The sequence below is a fragment of the Mus caroli genome, chromosome 6, assembly GCF_900094665.2.
Source record: "Mus caroli chromosome 6, CAROLI_EIJ_v1.1, whole genome shotgun sequence".
NCBI classification, from domain to species: domain Eukaryota; kingdom Metazoa; phylum Chordata; class Mammalia; order Rodentia; family Muridae; genus Mus; species Mus caroli.
The window spans coordinates 9,862,108-9,878,408 of NC_034575.1; the positions used below are offsets into that span (position 1 = coordinate 9,862,108).

At 36.8% G+C, this 16,301-nt stretch overlaps 1 long non-coding RNA gene across 1 annotated transcript; it reads left to right on the top strand.

Moving 5' to 3' along the window:
* The first annotated feature begins 2,274 nt into the window (after positions 1 to 2,274).
* Positions 2,275 to 12,558, top strand: LOC115031335. Its single transcript, XR_003836964.1, has 3 exons — positions 2,275 to 2,535; positions 6,734 to 6,816; positions 12,124 to 12,558. It is a non-coding gene; the product is annotated as an uncharacterized LOC115031335 (long non-coding RNA).
* The last annotated feature ends 3,743 nt before the right edge of the window (positions 12,559 to 16,301 follow it).

The window sequence follows — 16,301 nt, forward strand, 5'->3', positions numbered from 1 at the left end:
AGTTTAGATAGGTGTGGTTGGGAGGGAGTCACCAGAAAAAGCTAGTTTGTAGGCCTCATGTCTGGAGGCAAGTCTGTAAGAGTGGAGATGGCTTTAGGGGCTGAGGGTATGGTACAGGGACTTACCAAGCCCTGACCAAGAATTATTTATACTGTGAATGTCATTAGAAAGAAGGGAAATTTGAGAAAATGTCAGCCACAGGAAGCCCTAGGATAGATGACAGCTGAGTATAGAGAGTGTGTCTTCACTGTCGAGGTTGAAAGAGAACAGATACTTCCCTAATATCCAATTTAGTTCAGGCTACTATAAACAGATAATCTAATTTCTACAAATTTTAACTAATTTTTCTATAACAGAAAAGATAACATTATGTAAAGTCTAAGGAAATACTAATAAAATTGATGCTTTATTAATTGAAAATATTTACTTGATAGACAGACTCTCTTATTGATGGATCAACTTTGTTCCTAGACTATTCATTATGCTTTTTTAGACATCCAATTTTATTGAAAATAGGATTCAGTTCTCAGAAAAAAAGACAACCTGTAACAAAGCCAACACATCCTTCTTTTTTTAAAAATTTATATTCTTACATGTCAAGTAAAATCATTAAAACAGAGTTTAGAATACTGCAGTAAGAAAGAACCAATTATTCAGTAAGGTCTTTTTTTGTGTGGATGAAAACTAACATGCAATTATTTCTAAATTTAAAAGGGAAATTTATACACTACAATATTGTTTATCATAACTACTTTGAGTACATTACTTGGAATTTTATATGTGATATCTGTCTCTAACACAATCTGTATTGGAAGATATGTCAGATTTGTCTCTTTATGGAATCATGCAATTTTAGAATTTACATCTGCCATTGCTGAAGGCTATAAAGGGTTGTCTCTATAACAACAACAACAACAACAACAACAACAACAACAACAAACGTTCAGCAAAATATTCAAGTAGTAGTTGCAATCTAGTTCCTACTTTCAAATTTTATTATAAAACAGATTATATTTATTAAATCTGTGAGATAAGTAGTAATGGATACCAGTTCCATGTTGTATTCCTATTGGCTAAGTCTTTAGAACTTCACCTTTTGGAAGAGTCTGGTAACAGAAACATAATTATTTTGATCCTCTATTGACTGCAGTGCATATATTAACATGCATATTCTCTGGTGAATGGCAGCATAATGTAGAGAAAGAGGACTCTGGAGAACCATATGCAGTTCACTGTTTCCATAGCAACTTGAGCATACACTGAGAAGATCTGTTTCCATGACTATCCTCTTGTACAGTGTAATGGACTTAGTAAAATAAAGTAACTGATTGTCAAGTTCTCATTGTTCGGTTTTATCTGACTTTAGAGTGGCATGGAAAGGTTATCAACATAGTGTATTAAATTAACCTCACTCTGTTACTTACTACCAGTGTGATTGTTTAAAAATCACATTTCTATATATTTCCTATAAATATTCTGGTATACTAGGATGTCCAAAGAAGCAACTGCCATTGTTTCAATAATCTGGCTGACATCTAAAACAGATATTGCTAAGATAGGTTTCAGAAGCAGAACTGATTCTATTCTGGAAAAATTACTTTATTCTAACTGGAATTTAGTATGCAATTATAAATGCAAGTAATAAGCCACAGAAGTATTAGCAGTAGTTATAATGTTGGTGACCACTATAAGTCAGAGATGTTTTTATATTGTTTACATTGACTGTTATTACAAACTGCAATAGTTATCAGATCATCACAGTCCTTGTTATTTATAAGGAAAAGGAGTTTTGCTTTGTCACTTATATGTTTTAAAATATTTCAAAAATATAACTCAGACTAACCAGCTTTCATTCTAATCTTACCTGATTTGCCTGATACATTTAAAAACCTCATTTTACTAGGTTATCCTTTCAACGTTAGACTAGATATAAGCTTTAGTGTTCGGGTGGAGATATGATTGGTTTCAAGGTTCATGATCTTGCACTTGCAACAACATAATCGCGAAGAAACATCACACTCTAATTCTTCAAAGGCATTTGCATGTGTTAGGGTGAGAAAGTGATGCGAGTTTGCCGTTCAGTTATTTAAATATACAAGCTGCAGAATACACAGTAATAGAATAATCTAAACAGGAAAGTAAACAACATAGGAGGAACTCCTTGAAATTCAGCATATGTAAAAGTGTAGCTTCAGAAAATGAAGAGATGACAGTTGGAATTATATGTGAAGATTTAATAACAGGTGTCTTTAAAAATTAATTCAACAGGAATACAAAACCCAAAACAACATCAGGAACCTTACACAAGAGAGAGAGAAGAAGAAGAAAAGGAGGAGAGGCTATGCAAAAAGACAATTAGAAATTCAGACAAAATATTGAAAGGATAAAGACAGCATCTTGAAGAAATCAGGAGACAAAATAAATGTTACTGATGATGTCTCAGAAGATGCACAATCCCCGTGAGTGCTACCCATGGGAAACTGCCAGTCTATAATCCTGCATCCAGAAAACATACCATTTAAAATGTACAATGAAGTAAGTACATTCTTCATATAAAGAACAGAAAAATTTTCTTGCCAGTAAAAATAAATTATATGGAACATTAAAGAGAGGTATCAGAAAGATGTCTGAAACAAGAAATTTGTCCCTATGTCACAAAAGTGAAGAGTGCTGCAAATGATAAAAGTCATCTCTCATATTAGTAAAAAATGTCTTTATAACATATAAGAGGGACAATGTATTACTATAAAATATTGAAAAGATTCAATTAAATAAAGACATTAATCTGTTTGTAGACAAAAGATTCAATATTATGAAATTGGTAATTTTTTTCAAATTTTAAGTATAAAAATTGAGTCCAGCCAGGTGGTGGTGGCGCATGCCTTTAATCCCAGCACTTGAGAGGCAGAGGCAGGCGGTTTTCTGAGTTCGAGGCCAGCCTAGTCTACAAAGTGAGTTCCAGGACAGCCAGGGCTGTACAGAGAAACCTTGTCTCGAAAAACGAAAAACGGAAAACAGAAAACGGAAAACGGAAAATGAAAAACGAAAAATGAAAAACCAAAAACGAAAAACCAAAAACCAAAAACAAACAACCAAAAACCAAAAACAAACAACCAAAAACTACCAAAAACCACCAAAAACCAAAAACCAAAACCCAAAACCCATTACCCCCAAAAAACTGAGTACAAAAGTGTGTAGATTGTTTATCATTTCAAATTAGTTTAATTCTAAAGTATAAATAAAGGTTATAATTTCAATACTTACTACCATTATGAAGACAATGAGCTTAGGTACTTGCCTGAACAGAATAGTTAATGATAGACATTTGCACACAAGAGTGCAAGTATGTAGAGAAGAGATTCTGGGAGGTAATGGTGAGAAAGTGACCACTTGAAATCTGAAGAAAAGTCCATATTTAAATGTGCAAAATAAAGTATTATGTAAGCTATCCAGTGTTTGGCATTTTGCTAAGGAAGTTCTAGACACACTCAGATTTGTGTCAGGTGATAACATAGGTAGATTCTAGAATGATTGTTGTCGTTGTGCTCATCAATGTTAACAAGGAACTTGAATCATCACAGAGTTCTAAGAAATGTGAGTATTGATACTTTCAATGGCAGAAATAACCTAACAATTAACTATGATTCTCAACCATTATTTTCATGGAAATGTATGTCACTTTAACCAATGTTTTAAGTTTAAAAACACATGATTTGTGACATTGTGACATCACTTTGAATAGGTACATCACTTTGTTAAAGAGTAGGTTAGCAGCCAATGACTCTACTGGACAGATATGTGGCATTTAGATGGTAGGTTTTATTGGAAAGGTAACATTGGGACCCTTCTTTCTCTTGTTCCTCCCTGCCTGTTCTTTGGTCAGATGCTTCATGGTGTGATGCCCCTCTCACCTCTTGTGCAAATACAGCAAATACCATAAGTAAAACATCCTTCCTTATGAATTGTTCATCTCAAGTGTTTGTAAAATGATGAGAAGTTAACATCCATCTTAAATAGGGTTCCTATTCTTATTGGTGATCAAGCACCATGATCATAAACAACATGGTTAGGAAAGAGTTCATTTGCTTTCACTCTTCTCATCGCAGTCTATCACGTAAGGAAGTGACAGTGGGAACTCAAACAGGGTAAGAACCAAGAAGCAGGACCTGGTGAACAGGTAATGGAGGAGTGCTGCTTACAGGCTCGCTCTCCATGCCCTGCATAGCTTTTTTTTTTTTTTTTAATTGCTCTAAGTACTACTAGCTTAGGGGAACTAGAAGCACAATCCTTAATTGAGAAAATTTATCACAGGCCTATTTTATGGAGGTGTTTTCTCAATTGAGAGTACATCTTTTCAAATGACTAACAAAGGTTAAGTTAAATTAAAACTATCCAGCACAATACCACTGTAGGTTCAATAAACTAAATAAAAAGTATCAAGTCAATTTGATCAGAAAACATTTTATACCACCTAGGAAAGAATTCCTGCATGTTATGGGCAAGGTTCAGCATAACAAATTCTGTTATAAAATATGGAATAATGGCTTCTTTCAAAGTAATAACTGGCCATCAATCCCTTTTTCTGACCTTGGTTTGACAGGACCTTATTTTAAATGCATAAGAAACTTTACTTTTTATCATAGTCTAAAATTCGGTTAAGTCTTTTGTATAATTAATTTGATAGTGGAGGCATTTAAGTGACCAAATACTATCACATTAATGACAATGTCTTTTATGTTCCACTGTAGTGACTTTTGGTGTAAGTTTGTGAACCTGGGTTCACCAGTTCATCAGATAAGGCAGCAACAGTTAAAATTATGTAAAAACATTTTCAGTAAACCTCCTTACCACAGATCCTTTATGGGTTTTAGATGTATGACTGCCAATTAATCTTAAATGTCAAAATGTCCTTATTTATAGAAACAAAACTGTGGATACTTTCATCATTATATTTTGCAAGAAGAATGACTTGTGAGAGGTAAAATATATTCTATGTCTATAATGAATAAAGATGACAAACTTTGAAGAAACAAGGGTATTACAAAGGAGTAACCTAATACTGAATGTAAGATCCTAATTAATGCATGTCTATATGAAGTCATTTTATATTAGAGATAATTAGTGTGCAAGTGGGAAATATCTTGCTTCTGTATTTCTCTTTGCTATATCTTCAGATTCAGATGTAATCTCTAATTAATGAAATGTAAGATTCTTAAAGAGTAAAAATTTAAAAATCTAATTATTTTTCTCATGCAGCTATGACCACAGCAGGATATGCCCACTGCTACACTAGTGGTGTGGTGTTAGAAGAATAACCACCCTCTTGAACATTTTTTATTTAAAGCCCACTCCATGAGATGTTATCCATAACTGACACTTAAAGAGGCAAGAGTAGATAGGACATTGAACCTAGCAGAAAATCCACTACTATTATTCTGATAAATGAATATAGCATTAAAATAATAACTAATGACATATTTATATACCCAGAGGTCACTCTATCACTCTTTCTCATCTCGTCATTGAAGCTTCTTGCAGTAGATGGAAATTAACACAGAGATCCACAAGTTGACAGCATACAAAGGGTGTGAGATTGTGGAATACTCTGCCCTAAATGGGATGCCATTATCAAATACTTCCTCTAAAGTCTCAGGAACCCATGAGAAATAGACAGAAGAAAGATGGAAAGACTTAGGGATGACTCAAAGGAAACAGTTTTTTTTTTCCTGACACAACTGGACTGATGCACATATGAAGTTACAGAGACTATAATATCATGAATAAGACCTGCACAAATGCAAACCAGATGAATTCAAGAGGGACAAGGTCAAGTGCACACAGTCTGAAACCTAGCCATAAAGTTATCTACAATTGATAGCTGCTGGAAGAATAAAAATCTATCTTTAATGGAGTATCACTGGGTATACCATGCACACATAGGGCAGAGTCCAGCCTCATGATTAGTTGGCCAACACAAAGCACAATCCATCTATTGTTTGCTGCATATGGTTGTAGAACGAGAGAGAGAGAGAGAGAGAGAGAGAGAGAGAGAGAGAGAGAGAGAGAGAGAGAGAGGTTATAAACATAAAATAATTCTGGGCTGGTGATATAACTCAGCTGTTATAGGGTTTGCCCAGCATGCAAGAAATTCTGAATTCAATTCAAAGTATTGCAGTGCATAACTCTAATCCCAGCACTCAAGATGTGAAAGAAGGAAGAGATGTTAAAAGCTACTTTGGCTATAGAATGAACTCCCCTCTGAAAAGTATGGAGGGAAAAAGTCAGAAAAACATTGGTCAGCATACTTCTAAACCTGAGAGTAATTGTGCGTAAGTAAGTAGGAATGGAACTGCTGATTAGATTCTTTACCTTTCTTTCACTCTTAACTGTCAAATTTACATGTGTTCTCTTTCATAGCATGTTTATTACATGAAGTCTATACAGTGTGGAGGAAGAAAACTTGAAGTTACTTATAAAATAAAAAAATATAGTTAAACTGGAACTATGTAAAGATTATAAGTATAGGAGTATAAATCACTTTAAAATTTCATCTGCCATACACCACAGCAATTACATATCATGATAGATATTTTGAAGTTTTTAAAGAGACCATATATTTATATGGGTATTTGTATTATGAGATTGTTCTCTCTCTCTCTCTCTCTCTCTCTCTCTCTCTNTCTCTCTCTCTCTCTCTCTCTCTCTCTCTCTCTCTCTCCCTTTCTCTCAACAGAGACCAAAAGAAGATTAGGGATCTCCTGGAGTTGAAGTAATAGGCAGTTGTGAGTCATCCAGCATTGGTCCTGGGAACCAAAGGTAAGCCCACTGAAGAACAAGAGTGCTCTTAACCTCTGAGCCATCATTCCAGCCTCTTCTATGAAACTTTTAATATAGCTGAAACTGAGTCTTTATGATGCTTGTATCTATTGTAAGTAGATTATATGTGAAGTATTTTTGACTGATTCTTGGGGATTTGCATAGGATATTTTAGTTATTTGACTGTATACCTAGAAGGAAAACACAAGGAAAGGTATTGGCAGAACATCTCCACCTCTAATCCTGGAATGTCAACCACATACCCAGCAGGTGTTAACATGTCCATTTCTCTTTTTCATCCTCCCTAATTTTAGAATTATGGAAAGAGAAAATATGATGAATTGTGTGAAAGAAAATGCCAAAATGTTAGAACACACTTCAGAGAAAATGTTTTATGTGAGTCTTTCAGAAACTGGAACCAAGAAGCATTGGAAGATATGTCACGATGAAAGCACATAATGAAATCAGTGTTTACATCAGCTTTTCTTGTACTGTCGTTTCTTATTTGTATTGACTAAATATAGGTAACTTCGCCAGTACACAATGAGGAAGACAGCCCTGTTTTGGTTAGGGTTTTACTGCTGTGAAGAGACATCACCACCACCATGGCAATACTTATTTGAAGGCAGTGAAAGAAGGTTATTTACCACCCTGTGTATATCCTGAGTGTATATAACCTCAAAGCCTGCCTCCACAGTGACACACTTCTAATGAGGCCATACCTCCTAATAGTGCTACTCCCTATGGGTCAAGCATTCAAACATATAAATCTATGGGGGTTTCCTATTCAAACTACTAAAGTTCCATTTCTCAACTCTAGCGCTCAGCTCTGTTGTGGGCAACAGAGAATATTTTCAGGAAGTAACAAACAATAAAATGCAGGCTGTGATGAGTCCCATTATTAGTAACATGGAGAAACATTTGAACGCTGTAACATGCATATGTTTGCATAGTACCACTACTCCTCTCTCTCTAGTGACATTTGATGATGCCTGAAGACATCAAACTCTGGAGAGGAAGCCTGCAGGAAGTTTGAGTTGTTGCTTGTCTCTTGGAAAATCGGACAGTGGAGTAGGTTGTTTGCATGCCCAAGTGCCCAAGGCTGAGGCTGTAGCCAGCCATACTGATTAATTACTGTGAATTTAGGTCTAAGTAAGCATGTAGCAAAAGCATGTAGCTTCCATTCATAAAACCTGAGTTCCAGACCAGCTGTTAGAAACAGCCTCTTAACCTCTGTAGGATAAGAGTTTCATTTGAAGAAGCATGAAGGGCTTGGAGAAGGTGAGCTCATTGCTTCAACTCATTGTTTATATTGAAGTCTGATAAGGCATGTTCAGAATTATCTCAGGACTCAGCATTTCCTGTTTGGGTTTGGCTGAGAGCTCAGGTGGTTGCCATACCGGGCTTTCCTGTCTAGTTCATCTTGACTTTATATCAGGATTTTGACTTGTTTGTGTCTGGCTTGCAGAGATACGAGTCAATATTCAATCAGTGGAAAATGTGTTTAAGCCAACGATTTGACCCCTTCCTTTTCTTGTTTTTCCTGTTTGTAGGACAGGTCTGTCACAAAGAGTGTGTACAGGTTAGAGAGCATCAGCAGTCTTGAGAAAGTATGATTTGAAAGATCTCAAGAAATAACTATTCTGTGTCTGAGAAGACTATGATTCTTCAGCCACCAAAGTATTTTCAATTCATATTATTTCTCATGCTTGCTTTGTATGTGTAGGAAAAATATACACACAGAGACACACATAGAAACACACACAGTCACAGACAGACACACACACAACTAATGATGTAGATGAGTAACTAGTGGACACAGAGGCACAGAGAGCATTGCCATTAAGCAGTCTGCTGGCAGAATCTCTATTCTATGGGAGTTACTTCTCTTTCTATTAAGGCTTTCAATTAATTGAATAAGGTACATGCATACGATGAGTACTCAGATTCACTCACATGTTCAAATTCAGGATTTGGCAGCAAAAGCTTCAATTCCCAGGTAAATGGGAGGTAGAATCTTACCTGAACAACTGAGTGAAAGCCTGTCACCAAGCTAAAAGAAATAAAAGGGAAAAGGAAAAGAGAAGGCACACAAAGACCAAGTTTGAAGACTACCCTCTCTGCAGCCCTCATTTCCATGTTAGCAAAAAGCAGAACAAGCAAGGAACAAATCCTCCCAGAAACAGCTCGAACTATGTTTGATCAGATACTCAGGTACTGAGGTCTCGTCAAGCTGGCACCATTACCACACAGCCTTCCTCCGATTTAGTGATTTAGTGTTTTCTCTGGGATGTTGTTCTGAGTCCTTTAGCTAAGCTATGAGGTATATGTATTATAGGACAAGTAAGGACTTTTTAATATATATTGTTGCTTCTCAAAATCTTCCCATAGCTCCAGTTGATAGTGTCCTGAATATCTCTCCCTAAGAGGCCTTCAGTTCCTTTTATCTTGAGGATGTTGAAAACAGCAAGTTATTTTTCTCTTTCATCTACTGCTCTGTTTAATGATAACATCATTCAACTTATAAACCTTAGTATCATTTAATTATTCCCCCCTTTCTCTATTAAATGTCAAACTCACTAACTGGACAAAGTTTATTATACACCTTATAAAAGTCAGGTCATATTTTTAATATTGTACACACAATAATGAAGAGTTGATAATACACACAATTGCCCAAATAATTTTAGCTGTGATAAAATGTCATGAAGGGAAGAAACTGGGTGCTAGAAGACTGTAAAACTGAGGAATATCATGCAGAATGGAAGGGATCAGGCCAATCTGGAAAGACAATCCTGGACTAGACAGGGTAAGTGCATAGGCACAAGAGTGAAAGAACAGATGATAAAGATGTCTAGCCACAGGTGAGGAGAATTTATTTTCACAATGACCTTTAGGTAGCTGTTATGAGGTGGATACCACATTTCTATATTAATTATGTAATGCATTATATATTATATATTATATTATTATATAGCAAGGGTTAGACGAGTATCTGGAGTATCTGTTCCATAAATGAATTCCTGTGCGAACTGAGAAAATGGTGGTTATAAAGAGTTTCTAGAGCTTAAATTTACCTATGATAAGTGGGCCAAGTAAGGACTTTGCCCTCTGCAGGAGACTTTGAGAGCCAGTGCCTGAAGCTCTTTTACTGCTCTACCATGAGTCAAAGAAACACTAAAAAACTTCTACAATATGTATAATCCTGGCAAAGCACAGGCAATGTTCTGATTTTGCTAGACTAGGCATTCCTGTTCAGTGTTTGGATTACACTGTCTTGATCACTTTGGAATATATTCACACTAAATAACCCTGGAGATTGATTAAAAGATTAAGCTTTTCCTCTCTTAATTAATCTCAGCATCCACTTATTGCTTTATCTACTAAAAGTAATATGATTTGCTCAATCTACCAAAATATTTGCTCTAATCTAAAAATGAAGAGGTAATGAATTTAAGAATTTAGCTAGATTTCAAATTAACTTAATGCACCCTCCTCCTTCACCAACCCTGTAGAAAAAAAGGCAGATACTGTAGCTTAGAATATAGCATGTCATGAAGATGGAACAACATTTGCATAAATCCCAAGTGATTTACGATACAAAGAATTGGTATAATAAATCAGTCATATTTATTAGGAGAGTCACCTTGATTTTTAAATCTATCATAGATTTACAATATTGATATTCATAGTCCATGAATTTGGACAAAGCTAAAAAATTGAAATAGAGCATGGCATTCTAGACACAAATGTTCACTGGTAGTGGAGACTGGAGGTGCTCTTATTCTGTCTGTGGACTCCACACCATACAGCATCACAGGTTCTGGCCCACCTCTCCTATGAGATGTTTTTGTACAGAGCCTCAGAGATGCCTAATTCACTGAATTCACTGGCAAAAGGTCAATAGCTTTCAATAAACATCACCTCTTTTCACTCTTTTCACCATTATCTTATTTATCCGTGTATCACTCAATATGGTTTCCTGTTACATGCACATGTGCGTGCATTTTCATGTATGTGTAAGTGCATTTGTATGCATATATATGTGTGTACATGTGTCTTCCCTCTCCTCATTCTCTCTCTCTCTCTGTGTCTCTCTCTCCTCTCTGTCCACTCTCCCTTCCCCATCCCCTCTCTCTCTTTCACTGAATCACATCATATTCTTTCCTGATCCCCCCTTTCTACACTCATGAACTCTGGAATGGTACAGGTTGAAATCATACTGTTCTATCTTCTAGAACAACATGCACGATCATGTTCATTACCATAACTTTAAATATCATCTGTGCATCAAAGGTTTTCTAAATGTCCTTGTGGTCCAGATCCTATTCATAGCTTCAGTATCATTAAGTCAATATTAATTCCCTTTCATTTATCTCCTCTTTCAAAGACTCAAGTTAATCTTATGATCTAATATGTTAATTACTTTTACTTCATTTTGGAAGTTCCCTGCCATAAAAGCCACTGTCCCCTTTGCATGGCTCTCCTTGTTTCACTCTTGACGTCCTCAATACAGAGACTGTTTAGAAATGCAGGGCATTGTTCAATGCTCAAAATTCTTTTGTTTGTACTTAGACTAAACCAACTGTTGATACACAGCTTCCTTGGTTCCATGGCATTGTCCCTGACATTTTATATATGCTAGAATTATTTGATCCTCTAAGTAGGCAATATCTCCCTAAATATTTTGGAGCTTGTTGTGGTAGAATTTACCTATAACATTTTTTACATTTTCACCTAAAATGATATCTGTATCTTTAAAATTATTTCATTTTATTTTAAAAAGTATAAGTACATAATTTTCCCCCTTTTTGTTCTCTCCTCCCAATCCTCCCATGTATTTCAATTGCCCTCTCTCATAGCTCCTTTTTCTTTAGTTGTTACATATGTACGTTCCTAGCTACACAAATATAACCTGCTCAGTATGTATGCTGTTACTTGTTATCTGTATGCATATGATTTTGGGACTAACCACCTTAAAAACTGAAAGTTTCTTTCTTAAAAAGGCATAGGTCCTCCCTCAAGTCCCAACCTCATAGTATTTCTTTTAAGTCTATATTCATGACTTTTGTTCACTTGAAATTAACCACAATGTTTATTACCTTTCTTCTCCAGCTATATTATAAGCTTACTGATGTTAAAATATGTAGTTTCAAAAAAATTTTTTTCAGTCTACAAGAAGTGAAAGGACAAAGATGGAGCAGGCACTGTAGGAATGGCTGACCAATGACCAGTCCAACTTGAGACCAGTCCCATGGTCAAGAACCACTCCCTGACACTATTAATGATGCTCTGTTATGCTTTCAGACAGGAGTTTACCATGGCTCTACACAGAAGCTGACTGATACAAATGCAGAGACCCACGGGCCAACATTGGATGGAGCACAGGGAGTCTTCTAGAAGAGCTATGGAAAGGATAGGAATTCCACAGAAAGACCAACAGAGTCAGTTAACATGGACTCTTGGGGGCTCCCAGAGACTTAACTGCCAACCAAAAAGCAAGCACAAGCCGCACCTAGCCCCCTACCCCTACACATATGTAGTAGATGTGCAGCTTGGTTTTCAGGTGCGTCCCACAACAACTAGAATGGGGCTGTCCCTGAATCTGTTGCCTGCTTGTGGATCCATTCCCCTAACAGCTGCATTGTCTGGCTTTAGGTGAGAGAGAATGTGCCGTGTCCAGCAATACCTGGATGTGCTAGGGTGGCTTAGTACCCATAACTTCCTGCCTTCTCCCATACCTCCCACATCTTCCTGCCTTTACAGAGAGACTGTATGAGTGGGACTGGAGGAGAGGGAGGCTACAATCAGAATGTAAAATCAATCAATAAATAAAAAATTATAGTTTCTTGATTTTTCATCAGTTTTCTTTTAATTCAGTATTGCCATCCAGAACACGAATTAAATAAATATATTGAATAAGGTAATTTATATTACCTTTAATTTAACAAAGAAAATAAAACAGTAATGCATATAAAGAAGTTGACTAAAGTCATTCACATACCACCTGTACTGGCTAGTTTTGTGTCAACTTGACACAGCTGGAGTTATCACAGAGAAAGGAGCTTCAGTTGAGGAGATGTCTCCATGAGATACAACTGTAAGGCATTTTCTCAATTAGTGATCAAAGGGGAAAGGCCCCTTGTGGGTGGAACCATCTCTGCGCTGGTAGTCTTGGTTCTATAAGAAGCAGACTGAGCAAGCCAGGGGAAGCAAGCCAATAAAGAACATCCCTCCATGGCCTCTGCATCAGATCCTGCTTCCTGACCTGTTTGAGTTCCAGTCGAGTTCCTCGGTGATAAACAGCAGTATGGAATTGTAAGCTGAATAAACCCTTTCCTCCCCAACTTGCTTCTTGGTCATGATGTTTGTGCAGGAATAGAAACCGTGACTAAGACACCATCAAAGATTGAAATTTAGAACCAAAACTCAAACCATGTACTCTTCAAATATAATACATATTATGTACATACTACAAACACACACACAGACACACACACACACACATACAGAATCCATTTCATTTGGTCAGGTTAAAAGTCACAGAAGATTTCTATAGATTAATTGATAAAAGAGTACTTATGATATTTATTATAACTATTCTCAGTTTATAATCTACTATGGTCCAGATTATTTAAAGAAATAATGACAAATAATTTTCTCATTTGAATGACAGAAATCAAACCACAGATGCAGAACTTCCAGAGAACATGAATAAGACCAAATCTGAAAAAAGGTGATGCCAAGTGTATTAGTGTCTTTTCTGCTGCTGTGATAAAACACCAGGAACAAGGCAGCTTATAGAAGAAAGAGTCTATTTGTTTAGGGCTCATAATGATGGGGACAGCATGGCAACAGGTGCTATACATGCCTGCTGGATATAGAAGTTGAGGGCTCAGAGATCACTTCTTGAATGGGAAGCAGGAAGTAGAGAAAGGAAATGGGAATGGGACAGGGCTTTTGAAACCTCACTGGCTACCCCAGCAAGGACACACCTCCTAAACTAACACAAATAACGCCAACAGCTAAGGATCAAGTGTTCAAATGCCTGAGACTGCAGAACATCTCATTCAATTTACTACATCAAGATATATTACATTTATAATGTAGCAATGAAGACATATATGAAATATTAACTGTGAAAGAGGACAGGGAATTTTTTTTTTCTTACCTATAACTTAAGAACTATAGCAACCATCACTGAGAAACCAATGTGAACTGATTTTCTAGAGTTTCTGTAACAGAGTAATTATAACAGAACAGTAGACTTTATTCTTGTCCTAGTGTGGTCTAGAATTCTGAAGTCCAGAGGTGGTTGGGACCACATTTCTTTTGAGTTCTTATCTTTATCAGTATAAAATCCTTCTCCATGCTCCCATGGCCCTCTTCATGTATCTTCAGCAACATGGCGGAGCTTCTTCATATTACTTCCTTTATCAGGGCACATGCAACAAAACTTAGAGGGCATTATATTTCAATGTGATATCTTATCTTGATTCAACTGAAAGCTCTTATTTCGAAATAGCACTATTTCTCAAATACAGTGTTTTAAAATGTCCACATATCACATTGTGTGGATATTTTAATTCAATGTATAATACACTGGAACCAAGAAAAGAGTGAAATATTATAAATTTTGAAATTAGCAAGTCACCAACTTAAAATTTTACACACACACACACACACACACACACTGAAGTCACAGTGAAGTCAAATTGAAGTGTTTTTTGAATGGCTCACACAGCAAATTCTCTTTGTCTTAGGAAGGCATCTTTGGATCTTTCTGTGTTTCTTGGTGAGTATTATAATACTATATTGTACTGTACATAAAATTCAATACTGTACTATATGCTAAGAACATCTTTTCATTTAAACCACTTCTCATAATTGTTTACACTGAAGATACACTAGAAAATCGTGGAAAAGCATACCATTCTAAAACAACACTCGGCTGCTGTCTATCTGAATAGAGACTAGCCTTGCTTACCTCCCCAACAAAAACAACGTGTTTCTCAATCCAGGCTTCCTGGCTGCAGTACACTCCACCTGTGCAGGCTCTACTTCTTTCTACTGTTCTGTGAAATTTGGGCTTCAGTAAAACATACTAGTGTGCTGAACAAATTTCCATAGTTTTACTATAACAGGTCATTTTCTGTCTTTTCATATAAGCTTCCACATGTCATTGGAGAGGTAGCTTACTAATTTGTGTTGGTGGAAATTCTGAATTTAGTCTTCCTCAATGTCATCATGTTCATCTCAGTAGCATAAAAACATCTCAATGAAAGAATCAATTCTCAATTCTCTCTTTTTTTCTGCAATGTATTATACATGTATTAGATTTTTTGCTGTATTCTTTTATGCTCTAATATTGGTATTGTTATTACTATATCATTTATTATTATTATTATTAATTATTATTATCCAGCCTATTGAATATGAGGGCCTCTGGTTTCTTCAGTTATATGGAAAGCTCTCTTTATTTTATCTTTTCTTTTGCTGAGTCTATGTCGTTTACTATTTATTTATTTTTTTAAACTACATACTTTATTTTCCCCCTCCACACTGACTGCTCCACATCCCATACCTCCTTTGCACCATCCTGTCTCCATGTGGATGTTCCCACCCCCTACCCCACCTGACCTCTAAACTCCCTGGGGCATCCAATCTCTTGAGGGTTAGGTGCATCATCTATGAATGAATATAGACCCGGCAGTCCCGGCAGTCCTCTGCTGTATGTGTATTGAGGGCCTCATATCAGCTGCTGTATGCTGCCTGCTTGGTGATCCAGTGTCTGAGAGATCTTGGGGATTCAGATTAATTGAGACTGCTGGTCCTACTAAAGGGCCACCCTCCTCCTCAGTTTCTTTCAGCCTTCCCTAATTCAACAACAGGGATCAGCAGCTTTTGTCCGTTGGTTGAGTACAACTACCTGCCTCTGACTCTTTCAACTGTTTGTTGGGTCTTCTGGAGTGCTGTCATGCTAGGACCCTTTTTTTGTGAGTGCTCCATAGCTTCAGTAATAGTGTCAGACCTTGGGGCTCCCCTTGAGCTGGATCGCTCTTTCTACCTATCTCTGGACCTTCTTTTCCTCAGGCTTCTCTCCATTTTCATCTCTGTAATTCTTTCAGACAGGAACAATTATGGGTCAGAGTTGTGACTGTGGGATGCCAGACCCCTCCCTCATTGATGCTCTGTCTTCCTGCTGGAGGTGGACTCTGTAAGTTCCCTCTCCCTACTGTTGATCATTTAATCTAAGGTCCCTCCCTTTGAGTCCTAAGATTGATTATTTTACCTCCCATGTCTCTGGTGCATTCTAGAAGGTCCCCCCAACCTCCTACCTCCTGAGCTTGTCTGTTTCCATTCTTTCTGCTGGCCCTCAGGACTTCAGTCCTATTCCCTCACCAAATACAAGATCAGGTTCCCCTCTTGCCTCCAACTCCCCACCCCACCATTTTCCCTCCAAGACCCCCCCCTACTTGTTATTA